Source organism: Somniosus microcephalus, chromosome 2, assembly GCF_052327205.1.
Source record: "Somniosus microcephalus isolate GS21.2 chromosome 2, FLI_Smic_1.0, whole genome shotgun sequence".
Lineage (NCBI taxonomy): Eukaryota > Metazoa > Chordata > Chondrichthyes > Squaliformes > Somniosidae > Somniosus > Somniosus microcephalus.
Genome location: NC_140988.1, coordinates 227896439 through 227920153, shown reverse-complemented (window position 1 = coordinate 227920153; position 23715 = coordinate 227896439). Strand labels below are relative to the sequence as shown.

At 49.8% G+C, this 23715-nt stretch overlaps 1 protein-coding gene across 2 annotated transcripts in view; it reads left to right on the top strand.

Moving 5' to 3' along the window:
- The window catches only part of LOC147123249 (cyclic nucleotide-gated channel rod photoreceptor subunit alpha-like), a 62399-nt gene that overhangs the window by 17335 nt on the left and 21349 nt on the right, over positions 1-23715 (top strand). The window lies entirely within an intron of this gene.

Here is a 23715-nt window from a genome sequence, read left to right as displayed (position 1 = left end):
TAAAACATGGCGTAGAAGCACTATTGGCGTGAATACATGAACTCATTTCTCTTATTTGGAAGGAGAAGAGCATGCCAGGGGATCTCAGAGATGCCGTAATTGTGACCATCTTCAAGAAAGGTGACAAGTCCGATTGCGGTAATTACAGAGGAGTCTCCCTGCTGTCTGCCACAGGGGAAGTCATCGCAAGAATCCTCCAAATCGCCTTCTCCCAGTGGCTGAAGAGCTCCTCCTAGAGTTGCAATGCGGATTCCGCCCACTGGGTGGCACAATGGACATTATCTTCACCGCGCGTCAACTATAAGAGAAATGCAGGGAAAAGCACCAACCACTGTACGTGTCCTCCTCAAATTCGGCTGCCCTCAAAAGTTGGTCACCAGCCTCCGCCTGCTTCACGACGACATGCAAGTCGTGATCCTGACCAATGGATCCACCACAGACCCAATTCACGGACGAACCGGGGTCAAGCAAGGCTGTGTCATCGCACCAACGCTCTTCTCGACCTTCCTGGCTGCAATGCTCCATCTCACCCTCAGTAAGCTCCCCACTGGAGTGGAGCTAATCTACAGAACAAACGGGAAACTATTCAACCTCCGTCACCTCCAGTCCAGATCCAAGGTCGTCCCATCCTCTGTCATCGAATTACAGTATGCAGACGACGCTTGCGTCTGTGCACACTCTGAGGCCGAACTCCAAACCATCGTCAACACCTTCACCGAAGCGTACGAGAGCATAGGCCTTACACTAAACATCCGTAAGACAAAGGTCCTCTACCAACCTGCCCCCGCCACACAGTACTGCTCCCTGATTATCAAAATGCATGATGAGGCCTTGGACAACATAGACCACTTTCCATACCTCGGGAACCTGCTGTCAACAAGGGCAGACGTCGATGACGAAGTCCAACACCACCTTCAGTGTGCCAGTGCAGCCTTCAGTCGCCTGAGGACGAGAGTGTTTGAAGACCAGGACCTCATGGTCTACAGAGCAGTAGTGATTCCCGCCCTCCTGTATGCTTCAGAGACATGGACCATGTACAGCTGGCACCTCAAAGCATTGGAGAGGCACCACCAACACTGCCTCCGCAAGATCCTGCAAATCCACTGGCAGGATAGGCGCACCAATGTCAGTGTTCTCGCTCAGGCCAACATCCCCAGCATCGAAGCTTTGACCATACTCGATCAGCTCCGATGGACGGGCCACATCGTCTGCATGCCCGATATGAGACTCCCAAAGCAAGCGCTCTACTCGGAGCTCCGACACAGCAAGAGAGCCCCAGGTGGGCAGAGGAACCGCTTCAAGGATACTTTCAAAGTCTCCTTGAAAAAGTGCAACATCCTCACCGACACCTGGGATCCCTGGCCCAAGTCCATACAAAGTGGAAGGGAAGCATCCAGGAAGGTGCCGAACACCTCGAGTCTCTTCGCCGGGAGCAAGCAGAAGCCAAGCGCAAACAGCGGAAGGACCGCACGTCAACCCAAGCACCCCACCCACCCGCCCCTTCAGCCACCGTCTGCCCCACCTGTGACAGAGACAGTGGCCTAGAAATTGGGTTTTGGCGCAGCGACGGCTTTAGCGCCGGAAGTTAGTGCCGGAGCTAAGTCGCGCTGGGCGGGCCAAAAATTCACTACTTCTGCGCCCAAACGGCTGCCGGCGCTGCTGAAAGCTGTTAGCGCCTGAAAACTGGCGCTATGCGCTGAATTTCGGCGCTATTCCGGCGCTGCGGCGCCCGCTGCGGTGCGGCAGGTTCGGGAAGTGCAGGCCTCCTCCTTCCCTTAAGGAGGAGCTGCCTGCACCCGGCCGCGGCCCGCGATAATCTTTTTAAAAATGAGCCCGGCACCTCGGACAAGTGCCGGGCTTGCTTCTGTTCCGGGGGGGGGGGGGGGAAGTCCGGGGAGGGAGCTGCGGCCAGGCGGGCGGCGGGAAAGCGGCCGGCCGCCGCGGGGCCTTTAATGCGCCGGCGCAACGTTCTGTAAGGCACCTCTGCCAGAACGTTGCTTGCGGCTGCCACGGGCGAGGCGGCCGCAACTCAATTTCCGAGTTCGGGCGGGTTACCATGGCAACCGGGACGCTGCGCACACCGATGACGTCATCGGTGCCGGCGCAGCGCTACCGGCCTAACGCCGATTTAGGGCCCCTGTCAATTTCAAAACTGGCCATAACTTCGCCGCTAGGCCCTCTAGCGCCTCAAAAGCGGCGCTAAGGCCAGTGAATTTCTAGGCCAGTAGGTCCCACATTGGACTCAATAGTCACCTGAGAACTCATTTTTAGTGTGGAAGCTTAGATGGTAATGAGGTCAGCACAATCCTTTCTTCCTCTAGAAGGAAAGACTTGAATTTATACAGCAGCTTAATCATATTTCTCAGAAACATCTCAAAGCTCTTCACGTACATTGAAGTACTTCCAAGTGCAATGAGGGCAGCCATTATGCACATAGCAGGATTGTACAAACAACCATAAGGTAAATGACCAGTTAATTTGGTTTTGGAGCTGTTGGTTAAGGGAAAGTGTGGCTAGGGAGAATTTCCTGCTCTTTTTCAGATAATGTCATAGGGTCTTTATCATCCACCTGAACCAGCAGCTGGGGCTCAGTTCATTTCTCATCCAAAGTATGGTTCTTTTGACAATGCAGCACTCCCTCAGCACGACACTGGAGTGTTGACTTGGTTATGTGCTCAAGTCCTGGGTTGGGGCTTGAACCCATGATCCTCTGAGACAGAGAAGAGAGTTCTACCAAATTAGTCAAGGTGAAACTCATCTGAAATCAATGCATATGTACTTGGCAGCAGGAGGCAACCCATTGTGACCAGTAGCAGGAATTCATGCAGATTGTTTTTCTCTCCCTAGCCTGTGAACACTGATTGCTCTGTGTGGCTAAGTACACCACCGTATCTTTCATTTACCCTCTACAGTAGAGGTTCCAAAACTGTTTTTGCTGAGCTGCCCTTTGGAGATTCATGTCCCATGCACGCAACCACCTTCGCCCCTTTTTCTAAGAAACAGTATTTTGTAGTCTGCAAGAAGATGGTGGAATTTAATCTTATTCATTTCAAATACTTCAAAATTAAACATAGGCCGCAGCTGATTGCTATCTAGTGACTGCTACTGGAGGTGCATGTGTAGGTGCTGATTAAGTACAGGATCAGTAGCAAAATACTGCAGATGCTGTAAATCTGAAATAACAACACAAAATGCTGGAAACACTCAGCAGGCCAGGCAGCATCCGTGGAGAGAGAAACAGAGTTAACATTTCAGGTCTGTGAGCCTTTGTCAAAACTGGAAAGTGTTAGAGATGCAACAGATTTTAAGCAGGTTCTGAGGCAGGGAAAGGGGGGAGGGGAGGAAAAAACAAAAGGGACCGTCTGTGATAGGGTGGAAGGCAGTGTTGTGTCTGTGTATAATAAGACACAGACTGCAGGAGAACAGTACAACAGGTGTTTACTCAACGTGGCTCACACTAGAACTGATCTGTACAGATTACTACTCAGTACTATATACAGGTGTGGTCACTGCCGGTACTGCAGTATACATGAGCTGTAAAAGATAGTTCCCCCCTTAAAGGTATATACATTACAATTCCTCCCCTTTTAGATTAACAGGCCCTTAACATCAAGAAAACCAAAGAAATCATTGTGGACTTCAGGAAGTCTAAAGGCAGAAGTCACACCCCCATCCACATCAATGGGGCTGTGGTGGAAAGGGTGGACAGCTTTAAGTTCCTCGGAGTCCACATCATGGAAGACCTCTCCTGGTCCCTCAATACCTCCTCTCTGGTGAAGAAGGCCCAGCAGCGCCTTTATTTCCTAAGGAGGCTGAAGGGATGTAACCTGTCACCCCTGATCCTCTCTAACTTTTACCGCTGCACAATAGAGAGCATCCTGACAAACTGTATCACAGTATGGTATGGCAGCTGTAGCTACTATGACCGGAAAGCCCTGCAGCGGGTAGTCAAAACTGCCCAACGCATTACCGGCACCCGGCTACCGACCATAGAGCACATATACCAGAAACGCTGTTTACGGAGGTCACGGTCCATCATCAAAGACCCTACCCACCCCAGCCACAGTCTGTTCGCCCTCCTGCCATCTGGGAGACGCTACAGATGCATTCGCACCCGTACGACCAGATTTAGGAACAGCTTCTTTCCCAGGGCTGTCATCCTACTGAACTCCACAAATAAACTCTAAAGCCTGCACATCTGCCAATGCACTTTATTATGGTTATGTTTATGTTAATGTATTACAAGCCAAATGTATGTTGAATGTTTAAATGTCTTAATCTAAATGTACACTCTCGGGAGCCGCAAGCCTACATTTCATTGTACTGCACTGTGCACTAACAATGACAATAAAAGTTGATTTGATTTGATTTGATAACACTCATTAAACAATTAAATATCAAACTAATTACAATTAACACTTTTAACATGCAACATTAGCTGAAAATAGTCTATTTATATATTCAGTCTTTGGGGAGGCTTCCTGATCCTTTCTGGATAGCGCCTTTCCCGAGTGTCTTGCTCTTGGTGCGGAGGCGATTCTGGCCCCCTGTCATCGGTTGGTTCATCAGCTTCCGATGCTACTGTTTCTGGGGTAGATGTGACCTGTACGTCGGGTTCATCACCAGGTACGTATGGGCAATGTTGGATCCGTGATTCTTAGAGTATGGTGTTTTCCAATAACTACACGGAGGCTGTAACTTAACAATCAACAGGTGTTTACTGGAGTAGGGTAGTCTCAAGACTGGCAGTACAGAGGCATGCTCAAGGCTTATATACAGGTGTGGTCACTGCTGGTACTACAGTATACAAGAGCTGTAAAAGTCGTTCTCTCTTAAAGGTACATACACTACAATTCCTCCCCTTTTAGATTAGCAGTACCCATAATATTCAAATAACAATTAATACATTAACATGCACATTAAACAGAAATAGTCCATTTATAGATTCAGTCTTTGGGGCGGCTTCCTGATCCTTTCTGGATAGCGCCTTTCCTGAGGTTCTTGTTCTTGGTGCGGAGGCGATTCTGGCCCCCTTTCGTCGGTTAGTTCATCAGTTTCCACTGCTACTGTTTCTGAGGTAGATGCTACCGGTATGTCGGGTTCATCCCCAGGTACACGAGACATGGGGTTGACTCGTTCCTGTGACGCTTAGATCTGGTCGACGTGGCGTCTCACAATGTTCTCCCCGACATCCACTGTGTACATTAATGGCCCCTGCCGTGTGCATATCATTCTGGGTTGCCATTTCTCTGTTCGGTAGTCACGGACCAAGACTGGTTGTCCGACAGTGAAGCTCCTTGTCGGCTTCTCATTGATGTGCTGGAATTGTTTGTCCTCAACATTTCTTCGCACATTTGGTCTGAGCAAATCCAGACGAGATCTCAACCTTCGGTTAAAGAACATCATGGCCGGGGTCTGGTTGGTAACTGCATGTGTCGCATTTCTGTAGGCTAACAGGAAATTGTCCACCTTATGCTGTAGTGGAATTTCATCATCGCACATGGCCTTTATCGCCTTTTTAAAGGTTTGTACGAACCTCTCAGCCAATCCATTTGTGGCTGGATGATACGGGGCGGATGTGTAATGCCTTACCCCATTCCTTCTCATAAATTTCCAAAACTCTTCGGACACAAACTGCAAATCTGTTCTGGCAAGCCGTTCCTGGCAAATATGGTCCGTAAGACTGCAATCGTTTTCTCTGTAGTGGTTTAGGACATTTTTATCACCTCAGGCCATTTCGAGTGAGCATCCACTGCTATTAAGAACATTGAGTCCATGAATGGACCAGCAAAATCAATATGCACCCGTTGCCATGGAGAGGAGGGCCACTCCCATGGGTGTAGAGGGGTACGTGGTCGTGCATTTTTGACCTTCTGGCATCCTGAGCAGCTCTTGGTTAGGTCCTCGATTTGTTGATCGATCCCCGGCCACCACACATAAGCCCTAGCAAGGCTTTTCATTTTTACCCTTCCCAGATGACCTTCGTGAAGCTCATTTAGCACTCTCTCCCTTAACTTGGGTGGAATTACCACTCGGGAGCCACACATCACTGTCCCCTGGCATACTGACAGCTGTTCTCTTCTGGATGAGAATGCTGGCAACAGTGAGTCACCATGTGTTGGCCATCCCCTCACCGTCAAATCATATACCCGAGACAGTGTCGGATCACTGCGGGTCTCCTTCTCTATATCCGCGTTAGTTACTGGCAATCGTTCAATTATTGACGAATAAAATATCTCGATAGGGTCCACTGCTGGTGCTTCCTCCACAGTAGGCAGTGGCAGGTGTGATAGCCCATCAGCGTTTCCATGCTGTTTCGTGCCTTTATATTCTATTTCATATTGGTTCGCCCCTAGAAAAAGGGACCATCTTTGTAACCGTTGTGCAGTCATCCCCGGAACGCCCTTCTTTGGATTAAAGATGGAGACAAGTGATTGGTGGTCAGTCAGCAAGGTGAACTTCTGCCCATGCAGATAATGGTTGAATTTTTTTACTCCCCATACTAGGCTGAGGGCCTCCCTGTCAATCTGGGTGTAGTTGCGCTCGGCTGAGGTTAGTGACCGAGACGCAAAGGCCACTGGCCTCTCCAACCCGTCTGGGAATTTGTGCGACAGCACCGCTCCAATGCCGTAGGGTGATGCATCACATGCCAAACGAATTGGTAGTGCTGGGTTGAAATGGGCCAACACCTCTTTTGATGTGATCAATTCTTTACACTTCTGGAAAGCTCGTCTACGTTCGTCATCCCACTCCCATGGTACCCCTGTTTGCAGTAGGGTGTTCAGCGGGTGTAGTACCGTAGACAAATTTGGTAAGAACTTGTGGTAATAGTTTACCAGCCCGAGGAACGACCTCAGTTGTGACACATTTGCCGGTGCTGGAGCCTTGACTACTGCCTCAATCTTTTCAGGGGACTTATGTAACCCCTCTTCATCAATAACGTGGCCACAATACGAGATCTGCTTCTGGAAAAACTCGCACTTGTGGCGATTAGCTCGTAGCCCATATTCCTTTAATCTAGTGAGCACCTTCTCCAGGTTGGCAAGGTGATGACTTTCATTTTCACCCGTGACCAGGATGTCGTCCAAATAACACTGGGTCCCTGGAATCCCTTGCAGGACTTGATCCATTGCCCTTTGCCAAATAGCCGGAGCCGATGCTACCCCGAACACTAGCTGGTTGTATTGGTAGAGACCTTTATGAGTGTTGATCGTGAGGTATTGTTTCGAGGCTTCTTCCACCTCCATTTGCAAGTATGCCTGGGCTAGATCAATTTTGGTGAAGCGTTTACCTCCAGATAGCGAGGCGAAAATATCCTCAATCTGTGGAAGCGGATATTGCACCGTGTGAAGGACTGGGTTCACTGTCACCTTAAAATCCCCACAGATGCGGACCTTCTTTGGTTCCCCAGGCGTATTACTCAATGACCTCTTCATTACAGGAACGATGGGTGTAGCCCACTCGCTCCAGTCTACTTTGGACAGTACTCCTGAACGTTCCAACCCTTCCAGCTCTGCTTCGACGGCTGGTCGTATCGCATAAGGCACTGGTCTGGCCTTAGGAAACTTTGGACTTGCATTTTCCTCTATTTTAATCATTGCTGTTATGCCTTTTAGTGTTCCGAGTCCCTCCTGGAACACTTCTTTTGCGTCAGTTAGCATTTTTGACAGTCGTCCAGGTGTGACGTCGTCATCCTTTTTGGCCTCAACCTTCAGTGCCTGTATGGAATGCCAATCTAATTGTATCTTCCGGATCTATTCACATCCTAGTAGTGGTGGTCCTCCATCTGGCAATACATATAGGTCCATTTTAGGTATTTCCTGGCCTTTGTATATCACTTTCACCCTTATTTTTCCTTTGGGGTAGACTTTTTGCCCCGTGTACGTCTTCAAGACAATCTCTGTAGCTTTCAAGGGTATATGTGAAAATAGCCGCTTGTAGTCCCTTTGGTTTATGACTGTTAGAGCTGATCCTGTGTCCAATTCCATTTTCACTTGGACTCCGTCTATCTTGAGTGTGACCCAGATAGTCTGGTGATCCTCCATTTTGGTTACCTTATGTAGTTTCAGACAACCCAGCTCCTTGCTTCCGGAGTCTGTATCACTTTTCTGTTCGTCTGAACTACTGTCCATCACCTTATGTACCTTTTTGTACTTCTCCTGTGGAGATTTCTTGCTGTTGGTTTTCTTCCCTGACCTGCAGACTCTTGCTATGTGTCCTGCTTTTCCACACTGTCTGCACACTTGGTCCTTGAACCAACAATCGTTCTGGTCGTGTGTTGTTCTGCCGCAGCGATAACACTTCCCTGCTCCATATGACATTTCATTGGTGCCATATTCTTGCGGTCTCTGTTGTATCTCTGCAGCGCCCCTTGCGGCTGCTTCGTGTGATACTGCCATGCTGAAAGCCTTGTCCAGCGTAAGATCCTTTTCTGATAGAAGCCGTTTCTGGGTTCCTTCACTTTGAAGCCCACACACAAACTTGTCCCTTAACGCATCTGCTAGTCCCACTCCAAACTGGCAGTGTTTCGATAGTTTGCGCAGTTCCATTAAGTACTCAGCATTACTTTCATTTTTATGCTGGTTCCTTTTGTGGAACTTAAATCTTTTTGCTATCAGCAGTGGTGTGGGGTTTAAGTGGTCCTGTAGGATTTCTACTATGCTTTCAAAATTCTTATCCACGGCTTCTCTGGGGTTATTAGGTTTCGCAGTAAGCCATAAGTTTTTGCACCCATGGAATTTAACAAAACCAGTGCTTTCCTAGCATCTGGCACTTCATTTGCCCTGCAGTACACCTCAATGCGTTCCACATATGTCGCCCAATCTTCAATTTCATTGTCGAACGCAGAGATACTGCCACTCTTCGGCATCCCTGGGTGTGATTTAACTGTCAAAAATGGCGTCTCCCGTGCTCTCCCTTCTTCTCCGCTGGCACAAAATGGCGTCTCCAGTGCTTTCCTTTCTTCCCGCGCTCGCCCTTCTTCTCCGCTGCGGCTTCTAAAAATGGCGTCTCCCGCACTCTCCCTTCTTCTCCGCGGCTCAATGGCGTCTCCCGCGCTCTCCCTTCTTCTCCCCGCGGACGCTGTTCAGCCCTTGAGCCCTGGCTGTGCTCTGTGCGTTCTCCTGTGCGCCTTTCCCGTTTCCGCCGCTCGGCCCTGAACCCGGCTGCTGCTTTACCCTCTCTCTCTCTCTTTTGTTTTTCCTCGACGCCGCTCGGTTTTCAACCCCCAGCTGCGCCCTGTGCGCTTCACCCTCTCTCTTACCCCGTCGATGCTGCTCGGCTTTTTCTCTGCCGTTGGTCGGCTACAGCCGACGCTGTCCGGGAAGGGTCTGCGCTGTACCTGTTGCCAGTCTGTTTCTGGATCGTCGTGGCTGGGGAACCAAGCCCGGCTCTCAACAGCCTCCCCTGCGATGTTCACTCTCTGCCGGACGACTGGGCGGTTGCTTGTGGTCGACGCCCGTGCTTCTGGCCTCGACTTTCTTCCACCGCCCTCCCGGAGCGAATCCTTGAAGGGAAATGCAGAGTTGCAGGTAGATTCGACTCGACCTCGTCACCACTGTTGGATCCGTGATTCTTAGAGTATGGTGTTTTCCAATAACTACACGGAGGCTGTAACTTAACAATCAACAGGTGTTTACTGGAGTAGGGTAGTCTCAAGACTGGCAGTACAGAGGCATACTCAAGGCTTATATACAGGCGTGGTCACTGCCGGTACTACAGTATACAGGAGCTGTAAAAGTAGTTCTCTCTTAAAGGTACATACACTACAGGCGAGGCATGGGGTTGAATTGTTCCTGTGACTCTAGGATCTGGTCAGCATGGCGTCTCACGATGCTCTCCCCAATGTCCACTGTGTACATTAGGGGGCCCTGCCGTGTGCATATCGTTCCTGGCTGCCATTTTTCTGTTCGGTAGTCGCAGGCCAAGACTGGTTGCCCTACATTGAAGCTCCTTGTTGGCTTCTCATGGATTTGCTGGAATTGCTTACTCTCAACATCTCTTCGTACATTTGGTCTGAGCAAATCCAGGTGAGATCTTAACCTTCGGTTAAAGAACATCATGGCTGGGGCCTGGTTGGTGACTGCATGTGTCGCATTCCGGTAGGCGAACAGGAAATTATCCACCTTGTGCTGCGGCGGAGTGTTGTCATTGTACATAGCCTTTATTGCCTTCTTAAAGGTTTGTACGAACCTCTCAGCCAATCCATTTGTGGCTGGATGATACGGGGCGGATGTGTAATGCCTTACCCCATTCTTTTTCAAGAACCTCTGGAACTCTTCGGACACAAACTGTGGTCCGTTGTCGGAGCAAATCTGTTCTGGCAAGCCATTCCTGGCAAAAATGGTCCGTAGGACTGCAATAGTTTTCTCCGTGGTGCTGGAGGACTTTTTGATGACCTCAGGCCATTTCGAGTGCGCATCCACGGCTATTAAAAACATTGAGTCTATGAATGGACCAGCAAAATCAATATGCACCCGTTGCCATGGAGATGAGGGCCACTCCCATGGGTGTAGAGGGGCCTGTGGTGGTGCATTTTGGACTTTCTGGCATCCTGAGCAGCTCTTGGTCAGGTCCTCGATTTGTTTATCGATTCCCGGCCACCACACATAAGCCCTGGCTAGGCTTTTCATTTTTACCCCTCCCAGATGACCTTCATGAAGCTCATTGAGCACTCTATCCCTTAACTTGGGTGGAATTACCACTCGGGATCCACACAGCAAGGTCCCCCGGCACACTGACAGCTGTTCTCTCCTTATCGAGAATGCTGGCAACAGTGAGTCGCCATGTGCTGGCCATCCCTTCACCATCAAATCATATACCCGAGACAGTGTCGGGTCATTTCGGGTTTCCTTTTCGATACAAGCGTTAGTTACCGGTAGGTATTCAACGATAGTCGAATGGAATATTTCGACAGGATCCACTGCTGGTGCTTCCTCCGCAGTAGGCAGTGGCAGGCGTGATAGCCCATCAGCATTTCCATGTTGTTTCGTGCCCTTATATTCAATCTCATAGTGGTGCGCCCCTAGAAAAAGTGACCATCTTTGTAGTCGTTGCGCAGTCATCACCGGAACACCCTTCTTCGGCTTAAAAATGGAGACAAGAGGCTGGTGATCAGTCAGCAAGGTGAATTTCTGCCCATGCAGATAGTGATTGAACTTTTTCACTCCCCACACTAGGCTGAGGGCCTCCCTGTCAATCTGGGCGTAGTTACGCTCGGCTGAGGTTAGTGAGCGTGACGCAAAGGCTATTGGCCTCTCTGAGTCGTCCGAGAATTTGTGCGACAGCACCACTCCAATGCCGTAGGGTGACGCATCACATGCCAACCGAATTGGTAATGCTGGGTTGTAATGGGCCAATACCTCTTTCGATGTGATTAGCGTTTTGCTCTTCTGGAAAGCTCGTCTACATTCGTCACTCCACTTCCATGGCACCCCAGTTTGCAATAGGGTGTTCAGTGGGTGTAGTATTGTGGACAAATTTGGCAAGAACTTATGGTAGTAGTTTACCAGCCCGAGGAACGACCTCAGTTGTGACACATTTTCCGGTGCTGGAGCCTTGACTACTGCCTCAATCTTCTCTGGGGACTTATGTAACACCTCTTTATCGATAACGTGGCCACAATACAAGATCTGTTTTCTAAAAAACTCACATTTGGGGCGGTTAGCTCGGAGCCCATATTCCTGCAATCTAGTGAGCACCTGCTCCAGGTTGGCAAGGTGATCACTGTCATTTTCGCCCGTGACCAGGATGTCGTCCAAATAACACTGGGTCCCTGGGATCCCTTGCAGGACTTGTTCCATTGCCCTCTGCCAAATAGCCAGAGCTGATGCTACTCCGAATACCAGCCGGTTGTATTGGTAGAGACCTTTATGGGTGTTGATTGTGAGGTATTTTTTTGATGTTTCTTCTACCTCCATTTGCAGATACGCCTGGGCCAGATCAATCTTAGTGAAGCGTTTCCCTCCAGAAAGCGAGGCGAAAATATCTTCAATCCGCGGAAGTGGATATTGTACGGTGTGAAGGACCGGGTTCACTGTTACCTTAAAGTCCCCACAGATGCGAACCTTCCTTGGTTCCCCAGGCGTGCTGCTCAACGACTTTTTCATCACAGGGACGATGGGTGTAGCCCACTCGCTCCAGTCTACCTTGGACAGTACACCTGAACGTTCCAGACTCTCCAGCTCTGCTTCGACGGCTGGGCGGATCGCATAAGGTACCGGTCTGGCCTTAAAAAATTTTGGGCTTGCGTTTTCTTCAATTTTAATCGTCGCTGTCATGCGTTTTAGTGTTCCGAGTCCTTGCTGGAACACTTCTTTCGCGACAGTTAGGATCTTTGACAGTCGCCCAGGTGTGACGTCGTCATCCTTTTTGTCAGCCACAGTCAGTGCCTGTATGGAATTCCAATCCAGTTGTATTTTCCGGATCCATTCACGTCCCAGTAATGGTGGTCCTCCATCTTGCAATACATACAGGTCTAGTTATGGTGTTTCCTTACCGTTATATATAACGGTCACCCTTATTTTTCCTTTGGGGTAGACTTTTTGCCCTGTGTACGTCTTCAAAATAATTTTTGTGCCTCTCAAGGGTATGTGTGAGAATAGCCGCTTGTAGTCCCGTCGGTTTATGACTGTTAGGGCTGATCCTGTGTCCAATTCCATCTTTACCTGGACTCCTGCTATCTTGAGAGTGACCCAAATGGTTCGGTGATCCTCCGTTGTGATCACATTATGTAGTTTCAGACAACTCAGTTCCCTGCTTTCGGAGTCGTTATCACTCTTTTGTTCGCCTGAACTATTCTCCGTCATCTTATGTACCTTCTTGTCCTTTTCTTTGGTAGGTTTCTTATTGCTGGTTTTCTTTCCTGACCTGCAGACTCGTGCTATGTGTCCTACTTTTCCACACTGTCTGCACACTTTGGCCTAGAAATTCACTATGGCGCCCAAAAGTTAGCGCTGGGCGCGGAGCCAGTTGCGACCATCAGAAATTCAGTTTTTGCGCCCCAAGTCGGAACCGGGCGCTATTCCAGGGTGTGCCCGCCCCCGCTTGGGGCGCTGAAGCTGAATTTCAGCGCTGTAGGCGCCGCTGCGCCACCCGCTGCGGAGCGGCAGGCTGCGGTACTGCAGGCCTCCTCCTTCTCTTAAGGGGGAGGTGCCTGCAACGGGGAGATCGCCGCTGGATTGTGCCGGCAAATGAGCCCGGCACCACGGAGAAGTGCCGGCCTCGCGGAAAGCAGCCGGCAATGCCGCGGGGGGGTGGTGGAGGAGGCCGGGGAAGGAGGTGCGGGCAGGCGGCCGCCGAAAAAGCGGCCGACCGCACCTCCACCTTAAAGCGCCCCAGTAACGATGCAGGATGGCCCCGTTTTCCAATCGCTGTTTGCGGCCGCTGCAGAAGAGGCGGCCGCAACTAAATATGGGGGTCGGGCCGGTAGCGGGGCGGAACCGGGGCACTGCGCACACCGATGACGTCATCGGTGTCGGCGCAGCGCTACCGGCTACCGCCGCCATTACCGCTGCGCTGAATATCAGCACAAACTCCTCTATTGGCGCAGAAGCCCTCTTTGGGCGGTAACTGGCCGCAAAGCTGGCGGCGCCTTACTGAATTTCTAGGCCTTTGTCTTTGACCCAGCAATCATTCTGGGCATGTGTTGTTCTGCCGCAGCGATAGCACTTCTCTGTTCCATATGACATTTCGTTTGTGCCATATTCTTGCAGTCTCTGTTGTATCTCTGCAGCGCCCCGTGCTGCTGCTTCATATGATACCGCAATGCTGAAAGCCTTTTCCAGCGTAAGGTCCTTTTCAGGTAAAAGCCGTTTCTGGGTTCCTTCACTTTGAAGCCCACACACAAACTTGTCCCTTAAGGTAGCTGCCAGTCCCGCTCCAAACTGGCAGTGTTTCGATAGTTTGCGCAGTTCTGTTAAATAATCAGCATTGCTTTCATCCTTATGCTGGTTCTGTTTGTGAAACTTGAATCTTTCTGCTATCAGCAGCCGTGTGGGGTTTAAATGTTCCTGTAGTATCGTTACTATGTCTTCAAAACTCTTTTCCATTGGCTTCGTTGGGGTTACTAGATTTCGTAATAACCCATACGTCTTTGCACCCATTAAATTTAACAATACCGACGCTTTCTTGTCACCTGACACCTCATTTGCCTTGCAGTATACCTCTATTCGTTTGACATATGTAGTCCAATCTTCGACTTCGTTGTCAATCGCGGTGATACTGCCACTCTTCGGCATTTTGGGTGTGGTTTAAAATGGCGCCTGCCAATGGCTTAAAATTTCCTTCCTCCCCCGCTGCTGCCAACGCCGCTCCCGGCGGTTCTCGTGGCAATGGCGGTGCCCTGTAGGTTTCGCGCGCTTCTCCTGCGCTGCTGCCAACGCCGCTCTCGGCGGTCCTCGTGGCAATGACAGCACCTCGCGGGTTTCTGCGCGTCTCTCCTTCCCTCTCTTCGACGCTGCTCGGCCCCTGAACACCGGCTGCGCCCTGTGCGCTCTGCCCTCTCTCTCTCTCCCCCGTCGACGCTGCTCGGCCCTTTGCTGTGCCGCTCGGTCGGGCTCTAGCCCGCCGCTGTCCGGGAAGGGTCTGCGCACTACCTGTTGCCAGCCCGTTTCGCTGGACCACCTCGACTGGAAAGCGAAGCCTGGTTCTCGACAGCCTCCCCTGCAATTCTCGAGTCTCTGCTGGATGACTGGGTGGTTGCCCGTGGTCGACGCCCGAGTCTCTGGCCTTGACCTCCAATCCACTGATCTCCAGGAACGAATCCCCGGGAGGTGAAGCAGAGTTGCAGGTAGGTTCGAACTTGCCTCGTCGCCAATGTTGTGTCTGTGTATAATAAGACACAGACTGCAGGAGAACGGTACAACAGGTGTTTACTCAATGTGGCTCACACTAGAACTGATCTGTACAGATTACTACTCCGTGCTATATACAGGTGTGGTCACTGCCGGTACTGCAGTATACATGAGCTGTAAAAGATAGTTCCCCCCTTAAAGGTATATACATTACAGGCAGGAGTGTTTAAATGTTGCAAATGGGAATGGCAGAATCATCAACAGCTGCCGCCTGAAAAAATAGAGGCAGAGGTTAAAGACTGAAATTGTTGAACTCAATGTTGAGTTCAGAAGGCTGTAAAGTGACTAATAGAAAGATGAGGTGCTGTCCCTCGAGCTTACGTTGAGCTTCATTGGAACAGTGTAAGAGGCCGAGGTCAGAGTGAGAGTGCAGCGGAGAATTAAAGTGACAGGCGACCGGAAGCTCAGGGTCACCCTTACGGACTGAATGGAGGTGTTTCTCTCTCCACAGATGCTGCCTGACCTGCTGAGTGCTGACCTGCATTCTCTGTTGTTATTTAAGTACAGGATCAGACTTAACTGTAATAGTCCTACAGTTAGTTGAGTAGCCTACCCGCACTCAGTGTTGATGCTCGCACATGGACAAGGTACTATGGACCACCAATAAAAAAAAATTCTTCAGAATAATTTGAGAGAAGTTCAAAATGCTGACTCTGCCTTCAGCTATGCAAGGATCGTGCTTCAAGGATCGTTCCTTTTATACAGCAAACATAAACTTTTAGAAGTGAACACTGGGCCTATCGGAGCTGCTTCTGGTGTATAGTAACAGGTTACTGTTGCACCAAAAGCAGCTCTGATCAGTCTAACATTTCATTCTTGGCTAGCCTGTCCTTCTCATGGCCCACTGATACCCTTGATGCGTCCCCTGAGATTGGAACTTCTGCACTGCACCATCAAGGGAGCCCTTCAAGATACATACTTTTTAGTTATCATTGCAATATTAAACAATTTCCTCTTGCGAGTTCATTGGAGAGGATCTTCAAAGAATTTCACTATATAGCCCTCTCAAATCATCGTTAGGACAATAGTAAATGTTGCCACATTCAGTGTAATAGACACAATGGGCTAAAAATTGAGTAGCGCTGGGGCGCTAAAAGTAGTGCCCCAGAAAATTAGCGTCCCTGCGCCGGAACTTGTGTGGTTGTGCCCCAAGAGGGAAGCGGGGTGCTACTGGAAGCGCCCCGCATCCCTCTTGGGGCGCTGTGAGTCAATATTGTGGCGTTATGTGTTGCAGCGCCACACGCTGCGGCATGTCGCGCCGTGGTATTGCAGGCCTTCCTCCCCTTCTTAAAGGGGAGGGGCCTTGTGCAGCGTGACCTGGGGCCCAGCTGGGCCCCCCGGGATCGGGAGTGCAGGCAAAAGAGCCCGGCACTCGAGAAGTGCCAGGCTCTTGGAGCACAGCCAGCACTCCGCGGGGGCGGGGGGGGGTTTCAGGAGGTCTGGGACGGGAGCGCAGGCAGGTGCTGGCAGGCGGCCAGCAACAAAAATGGCCGCCCCGCACCTCGTCTTTAAATTGCGCCTCACCGTTGGACATAACGTCTGGCGGTAAGTCGGGGCGCTCCCGAAGATCGTGGCCGGAGCGTGAGCGGGGCGCTGCGCATGCCAATGACGTCATCGCCAGCGGCACAGCGCCGCAGGGTGCTACCAGTTAGCGCCACCACTAACCTCCCGCTGAATTTTGCGCGAGGTGTGGGTAGTGCCGCGCCCGAGCGCTAGTTGCTTTGCATCCCGTTAGCGCCCTCTTAAGGCGCTAACGGGAGGCGCAGCCAACTGAATTTTTCCCCCAATATAGTTTAAAAAACACAATAAGATCCTGTTGAGATCTGGGTTCTGCATTAATTCTGGCCCCCATGTTGGCCTCACATACCTCCCCAGCCCCAGGAAATTCACACCCATCATTCCACAATGCCAATCCTACTATCTTCCCATTACGATATCTAGCTTTTTTTTTAAAAAAAAAAATTCCTGGCCTCAACCAGCCTCCCTCACAATTAATTTACAGTGTTGATCATCTTCTGCATAAATAAGTATTTCCTGGTATCTGTCCTAAATCTGCGCTGTCACAGGAAATCCCTGCTATTTAAACCAACTAGACCATTTGCAATTTAAATTAACCAAATTGATCAAAGATCGAAGATCATTTTGAACATTAAGATCAAAGAGACAATCCATTTCAATTTTGTGACTGTGTGATTTTAACTCTTTGTTGCAGATGCAATAGAGGCTAAAACTATTCAGCTCCAGATACCAGTTATATCTTAGAATAGACATGATTATGAAAATAAAAGTGTTAATGGATTATATTTCGATTTTCACTTTAAATTGATTTCACACTTTAAACTGTATAGTTGGGCATGTTTCGTGCTCAATGGGTGATCTTCAGGATAAGAATCTCTGGATTATTCCCAGTGCCATGAGCTGGACCAGACAGGGAGAGAAAGATTAGACGTGTCAACTGACCGTTTCAGGGACAATATCCGTGAGTGTGTGGAGGCTCTGCTACGCCCTGCCCCAGATCTGCTCACAGGCCTCCCTAGGAAATTCAGGACTGCGGAATCAAATGGGCCAAAGGGACATTCTTCATCCAAACTTATCTCATGATCTTGGAGACTGTTGGATTTCCCAGGGAAATGCCATTGATGGCTGAAAACAACAGCTTCCATCATTTCCCTGGGGGCTCCTGCTGGCCTCCCACCAAAGTTACAGCAGAATCCCTGTGGAATTTAAGGGCCCTGGTTTATTTCAATCTGAAGACATTGAGCCAATTAACTAAGAAACCTGTTTGGTCCTACAGGCAAGTTGCCTTTTTTTATGTCTCAGCAGACAAAATCATATATTGCTCTTTTATGTGCTGAAATCTGTTACCATGCTTAACTATATTCATCCACAAAGTATGATGGGGATTTCAAGATGGCGGCCGTGACGGTCCGGTGCTGAGATCGCTCTCCCTGCTTCGGGCGGCCAGCTCTCGCCGCTCGCTCCCGCAACCAAGCGAGGTGCTCGGCGAGTCGGGCAGAGGCAGTGCAGCGTGGTGAGCAGCAGCAGCAGCCAAGCCGACCCGCTGGAGCACATCGGCCGGCAGCTCCTCGGCGGGAAGGAATTCCGACTGGGAGGAGGGGAGCCGAGCATGGCGGCCAGAGGCCGACCCGCGAGGAGGGAGAAGTAGGCCCCGGGCCGTGGAGCCGGCGACGGTGAAGAGGAGGCCGCATTGGAGCAGTCACATCCCGACTGGGTGTTCGGCGAGTCGGGCAGAGGAGCGCAGCACAACGAGCAGCAGCAGCAGACTCACGACACGCTGCAGCACGTCGGCCGGCAGCTCCATTTCGGGTAACTCGCAGTCCGGATGGGAGGAGGGGAGCCGGGCATGGTGGCCAGAGCGGGAGAAGCAGGCCACCACACGTGGAGCCGGCAACAGCAAGGAGGAGGCCGCGGTGAAGAGGAGGACGGAGCGGCTGAGGGACATCGTGCTCCCACTGCCACGGGAATCACAGAATCACAGAAACCCCACAGTGCAGATAGAGGCCATTTCGGCCCATCGAGCCTGCACCGACACATATCCCACCCAATCCCCGTAACCCCTACACCAACACATATCCCACCCTATCCCCGTAACCCCACGTATGTAATCCCCCTAACACTAAGGGTCAATTTATCATAGCCAATCAACCTAACCCGCACATCTTTGGACTGTGGGAGGAAACCGGAGCACCCGGAGAAAACCCACGCAAACACGGGGAGAATATCTGTGTGGAGTTTGCACAATCACCTGAGGCCGGATTCGAACCCGGGTCCCTGGTGCTGTGAGGCAACAGTGCTAGCCACTATGCCACCGTGCCATTGGGAAGCCATTGTAATGACTCTGAACGCGGCGCTGTATGTATAGCTGACGCGTCCCTACGGGGAACAAGCATTCCATTGTACTTGTTACATATGGCAAATAAATCTAATCTGAATCTGAATCTGAATCTGGGTGTAGTACTATGTAGTCCTAAAATCAAAAAGTTGGATGAAAGATTGTTTTCTTTGAAATAGGAAAGAGACCATCTCAGAGTTATCCCAGGTATGGTGGTTTTTGACACATACAGAGTTAAAAGTAGAAACATTGAGCATAGGAAGTTCTTCCAAAAGTCATTATTTGCCATTTGTTGTGCTTCATTTTGCAATTTATTTGTAAAGCTATCAGTGGCTTTAGTCTGTAAGCCTTAGGTCTGTGTGATAATATTTGCCATTTTGACAAGAATTTTGTACCACTCAATCCAGTAAGCAGATTAGTGCAAGTAGAGTCATTGTTAGCGAAATTCCCCTGCTGTGCGCTGGCAGGTAAGGCCGGTTTCGGCTATGAAATGGCAGCCACCTCACTTCCGCTCATTTCCGGCACAGGCCGTGGCAGACGCCATTTTGGGCAGCTCGGTAGCGCGGCCATTGCCTGTGTGCGGCGGAAGAATGCAAATGAGGCAGATTGAAACGTCAATCAGGATTACACACTGATTTAACACAAGACCTGCTATTTTGGACATCACCACTCCACTTTACCCCCTCTCCTAAGCACGCGTTCAGCTGCATGATGGACTCCCCACCAGTGCTACTTAAAGGGACACATGCAACTTTGAGGTAAGTTGCCTTTTGATTTTGTACTGGTCCCTGCACAGTTTATTTGAGTAGTGGCTTGATCTAAGACATATAAAAAGTTGTTAAAGTGTGCAGGGAGTGCTGCTGGATGTTTGCATGGCATTGGCTTTTAAAGGAAGGCCTCTGAGAACACCACTTGCTCCCAGTCCTGGGGGCTCTAGTTGAAGTCCACCTTGGGTTGCAACATGACAGGGAGATGGAACAGAGGCAGCAATGTGGACAAAGCTGCTCGCAGAGGGAGGAGGAGGAGGAGGGCTCACAACAGGAAGCCTTACCCACCTAGGGTCTTCAGGGAGCACTTTTCATGTAAGCCAGGAGCAGAGTGTTCGTCGGCTCCGCTTCACCAAGGAGGTGGTCACAGAACTCTGCCACCTCCTACAACCAGACCTGGAGCCTCAGAGCAGGGCGAACACGGCTCTCCCAGTGGCCCTCAAGGTGACTGTGGCCCTCAGTTTCTTCGCCAGTGGATCCTTCCAGTCTTCAGCAGGAGACATAGCTAACATCCCCCAGCTCACCATCCATCGCTGCATCCGGGAGATCACAGAGGCTCTGTACTCTAGGAGAAGGGAATGCATTGTCTTCTCTCTGAGCAGAGAGAAGCAGAACGAGCGTGCATGTGGCTTTGTCAGGATATCGGACTTCCACATGGTGCAGGGTGCCATCGACTGCACACACGTGACTTTGCGGGCGCCGCTTCTAAATGCTGGGATGTACTGCAAAGGTTTCCACTCACCGAATGTACAGTTGGTGTGCGATCATGCTCAGCACATCATGATGGTGAATGCCCAGTATCCTGGCAGCAGTCAGGATGCTTTTATTCTCCACCAGTGTGCTGTTCCCTCAGTCTTTGAGCCACCAAGACAAACCAGAGGGTGGCGACAAGAGCTATCCCTTGACCACTTGGCTCATGACTCCGCTCCACAACCCAACCACACGTGGCCAGCATGCGTACAATGAGAGCCATGCTGCCACAAGAAACATCATAGAGCAGACCATTGGGCTGCTGAAGCAACAGTTCTGCTGCCTGGATTGCTCTGGAAGAGCCCTACAGTACTCAACAGCATGTACATCCTGATTTGTGGTGGTCTGCTGTATCCTCCACAAACTGGCCATCATGAGGGCAGTTGCCACCAGGGATACGGCCACCAGCTCAGGAGCAGGAGGAAGAAGCAGAAGAGAAGGAAGCAGAAGAGGGGGAAGCGGAAGAGAAGGAGGAGGAGGAAGTGGAAGGAAGAATCTACCTGTGGTACCAGTGAACGCAACCCCAATTCCCCATTCAACATTAGTCCCACACCTTACCTTCAGTCTGTTACTGACCATCACAGCGTCCTCTTGGCCATAATGTTGAAATAAAAGCCACCAGAAAGCAAACTTTCCAATCCAACTTTATACATCTATCCATCCAATATTACATCAAAAAATCAACTAATCACACTTGTGCATTCCCTTAGTGACTATCTTGCATGTTCCTTTGCCTATCCTAGTGTTCCTACGCAGTGCTACTCCAGTGGCTGCAGCATGACTGGTGGAAGGCTGCTGACTTTTAGTGGGGCAGACTGCAGATGGCCTTGTAGGATGACCTCGAGGAGCTCTGGGCCTAGTAGGCCCGGCTTCAGACTGTACCACCTCAGCATGGGCGGCAGCAGTCTGGGCTGGCTGGCTGACAGGCATCAGCAAGGGCAATGGCAGAGTGGAAATGGTGGGAGTATGAATGCTGTCATCCTGAGGGTTGTCCTCCTCGGAGCCACTACCACTTCCCCGGGGCATCGCCTCAGCAGTCCTAGTAATCTGCTGGAGTACAGATTGCTGGACTGCTGTGATGCCCTGCAAACCCCTTTCAACACTGGTAACCATAGCCATGATGGCAGCAGTCTGTGCTTGCATGGCAACAAGCTGAATTTGCGTGACTTCAGTTTGAGCTTCCATTGCAGCGCTCAGACATTGGGTGGCTTCTGCTTATGCTTCAGTGGAAGCTGAGACATCAGCCATCAGACACTGCATGATGGCTGGGTCCACAAGTGTGTTAATGAATCTCCTAGCCCTTCCATGCTGGAATGGATGGGCACCAAGCTCTGCCCAAAGCCCTGTGCAAGCTTGGAGCAGGACTCCACCATGCTCCTTGACATTGCATTCAGACTTTCTGGCAGGCCTGCCAATGCACCAAGCATTTCATCGTGCATACCCATCAGCATTCTTCTGTAGGTCACTCCATCGAAGTCTTCATCTAGCGCCAGTTATGCACCACTTTATCCTGCAAGAGAAAGGGAGTGTGGTGCAATGTGTTTGGGTGATATGCCTGCGTTAGTCGAATAACTGACAGTGTGTTCAAGCTGTGAGATGTGTGAGTCTTGCAGCAGTGGTAAGTGTGTGCGGGTGAGGTAAAGCTATGAATGTGAGGTGTGAGTCATGTTTGGTAGAGATTGTTGGTAGGTGAGTGATGGGGATTTGGTGCATTGAGCAGTGTGTGAGGTTAGTGGTGCAGTTGGTAGGAGACGGCTTTGGAAGATGCATTCACTGACCTTGACCACTCGTCTGAGGTCATTAAACTTCTTTTGGCACTGGAACCACATCCTGGGGGCAACACTGCTGGCAGTGACTGCCTCGGCGATCTAATCCCACATCCTTCTTACAATGTTTCTGGAGGGCCTCCTGGCCCCTGTGGGTAGAGGAACTCTCTTCGAGTGTTCACCCCCCTGCACAAAGTCCTCGGGTGCTGCGTCCGAGACCCTGGCTGCCCTTTCCCAGGCCTGTTGAGCCATTTTGGTTTGTGGTGAAGCTGTTTTAACATTTTTGATAACCAGAAGGCCCTTTAAGAGGTGCAGACTGCCTTTAAGAGGCGCAGTCCAGCTTTAAATAAAGCTAGCCTATCGCGAACTTCAGCCCCCTGCTGAGCACACAGCAGTGCATTCAAAGCTGGTCTGTGCGCTGCTATCATGCAAGTAGCAGGCAGCACGAAGTTTACGTGTGCCTGTACTCCTTTCAACATCACGGGCCAATCGTGCATCACGATCCCCATGCCCATTTTCAAGCCAAATCCAATTTCACCCCTGTGTATTTTACTGAAGACAAATAGATATTTGTTAATTATCTGTATTTGATATGCTTATACAGCATAATTGCATTGGTCATGTGTATACAGTCCACACCAGTTACAATGTCAACGTATAAAACGTATAAAGTAGTCGCTTATATCGGCCAAAAAGTGTTAACTATTATCCATTCACATTAATGTCAATTTCAAAGTTGCATCTCATAGGTGTTCATATTATTTCTGGCAGAAACAGCTGTGCTTACTCACTATAAATATCCTACATGGGAGGAATCCTCAATCACATAGGCTGGACTTATCAAGAAAAATATTTTCTTTTTGTCTAACTGTGCATTTACGAGACTTGCAGAAAAGTGTTTGGATTGTGAAACTTTCTCCATTACTTCTTTAGCTGATATAACTTCAAAACCTTTGGGAGGGAAATCATTTTTTTAAGTGCAGATAGGTAAAAAACAGATTCCACATGTGCTGAGATTAACATTTACAAAGCAAGAAGGTGATGATATTTAGCAATAGGAGCTGGCTGAGTGACATTATCTAAATATAAGTATTTGCTTCTGGCCTTATTGTCGTTATTTGATTTATCTTGCTGCTTCTATAAGAATTCTAGGTGATGACATATACACTCTGGCCAGACCAATGTCATCAAGACAGACAACTGGAAAATGTTCTCCTTAATCCATTGTAAAGATAAAGCTCTAGACATAAATGACATAAAATTACAATGTTAAATGATGGTGTGGAGATGCCGGAGTTGGACTGGGGTGGACAAATGTAAGAAGTCACACAACACCAGGTTATAGTCCAACAGCTTTATTTGAAATCACAAGCTTTCGGAGCGCTGCTCCTTCTTCAGGTGAAGTGGAGAAATGCATAAAGACACAGCTTATATAGCCAGAGAATCATGACAGATGTTTACAGGTCGCCTTTCCAACTGCCATTTATCACACCTCGGCAGAGAGATAATCACAGCAGTCAAAGGTGTGAATGGTGTCCAAACAGGTCAGTCAGGGAAACATTACATCAAAGAACAATGAGGTGGGGTCACAAGGGGTCAAATATTGCAGATGCTGGGGTCTGTATGAAAAACAAAAAAAAGACAAAAAACATTTTTTTTGGCTGGAAATCACAGCAGGTCCGGCCGCATCTGTGTAGAGAGAACAAGCCAATGTCGACTCGAGTCTG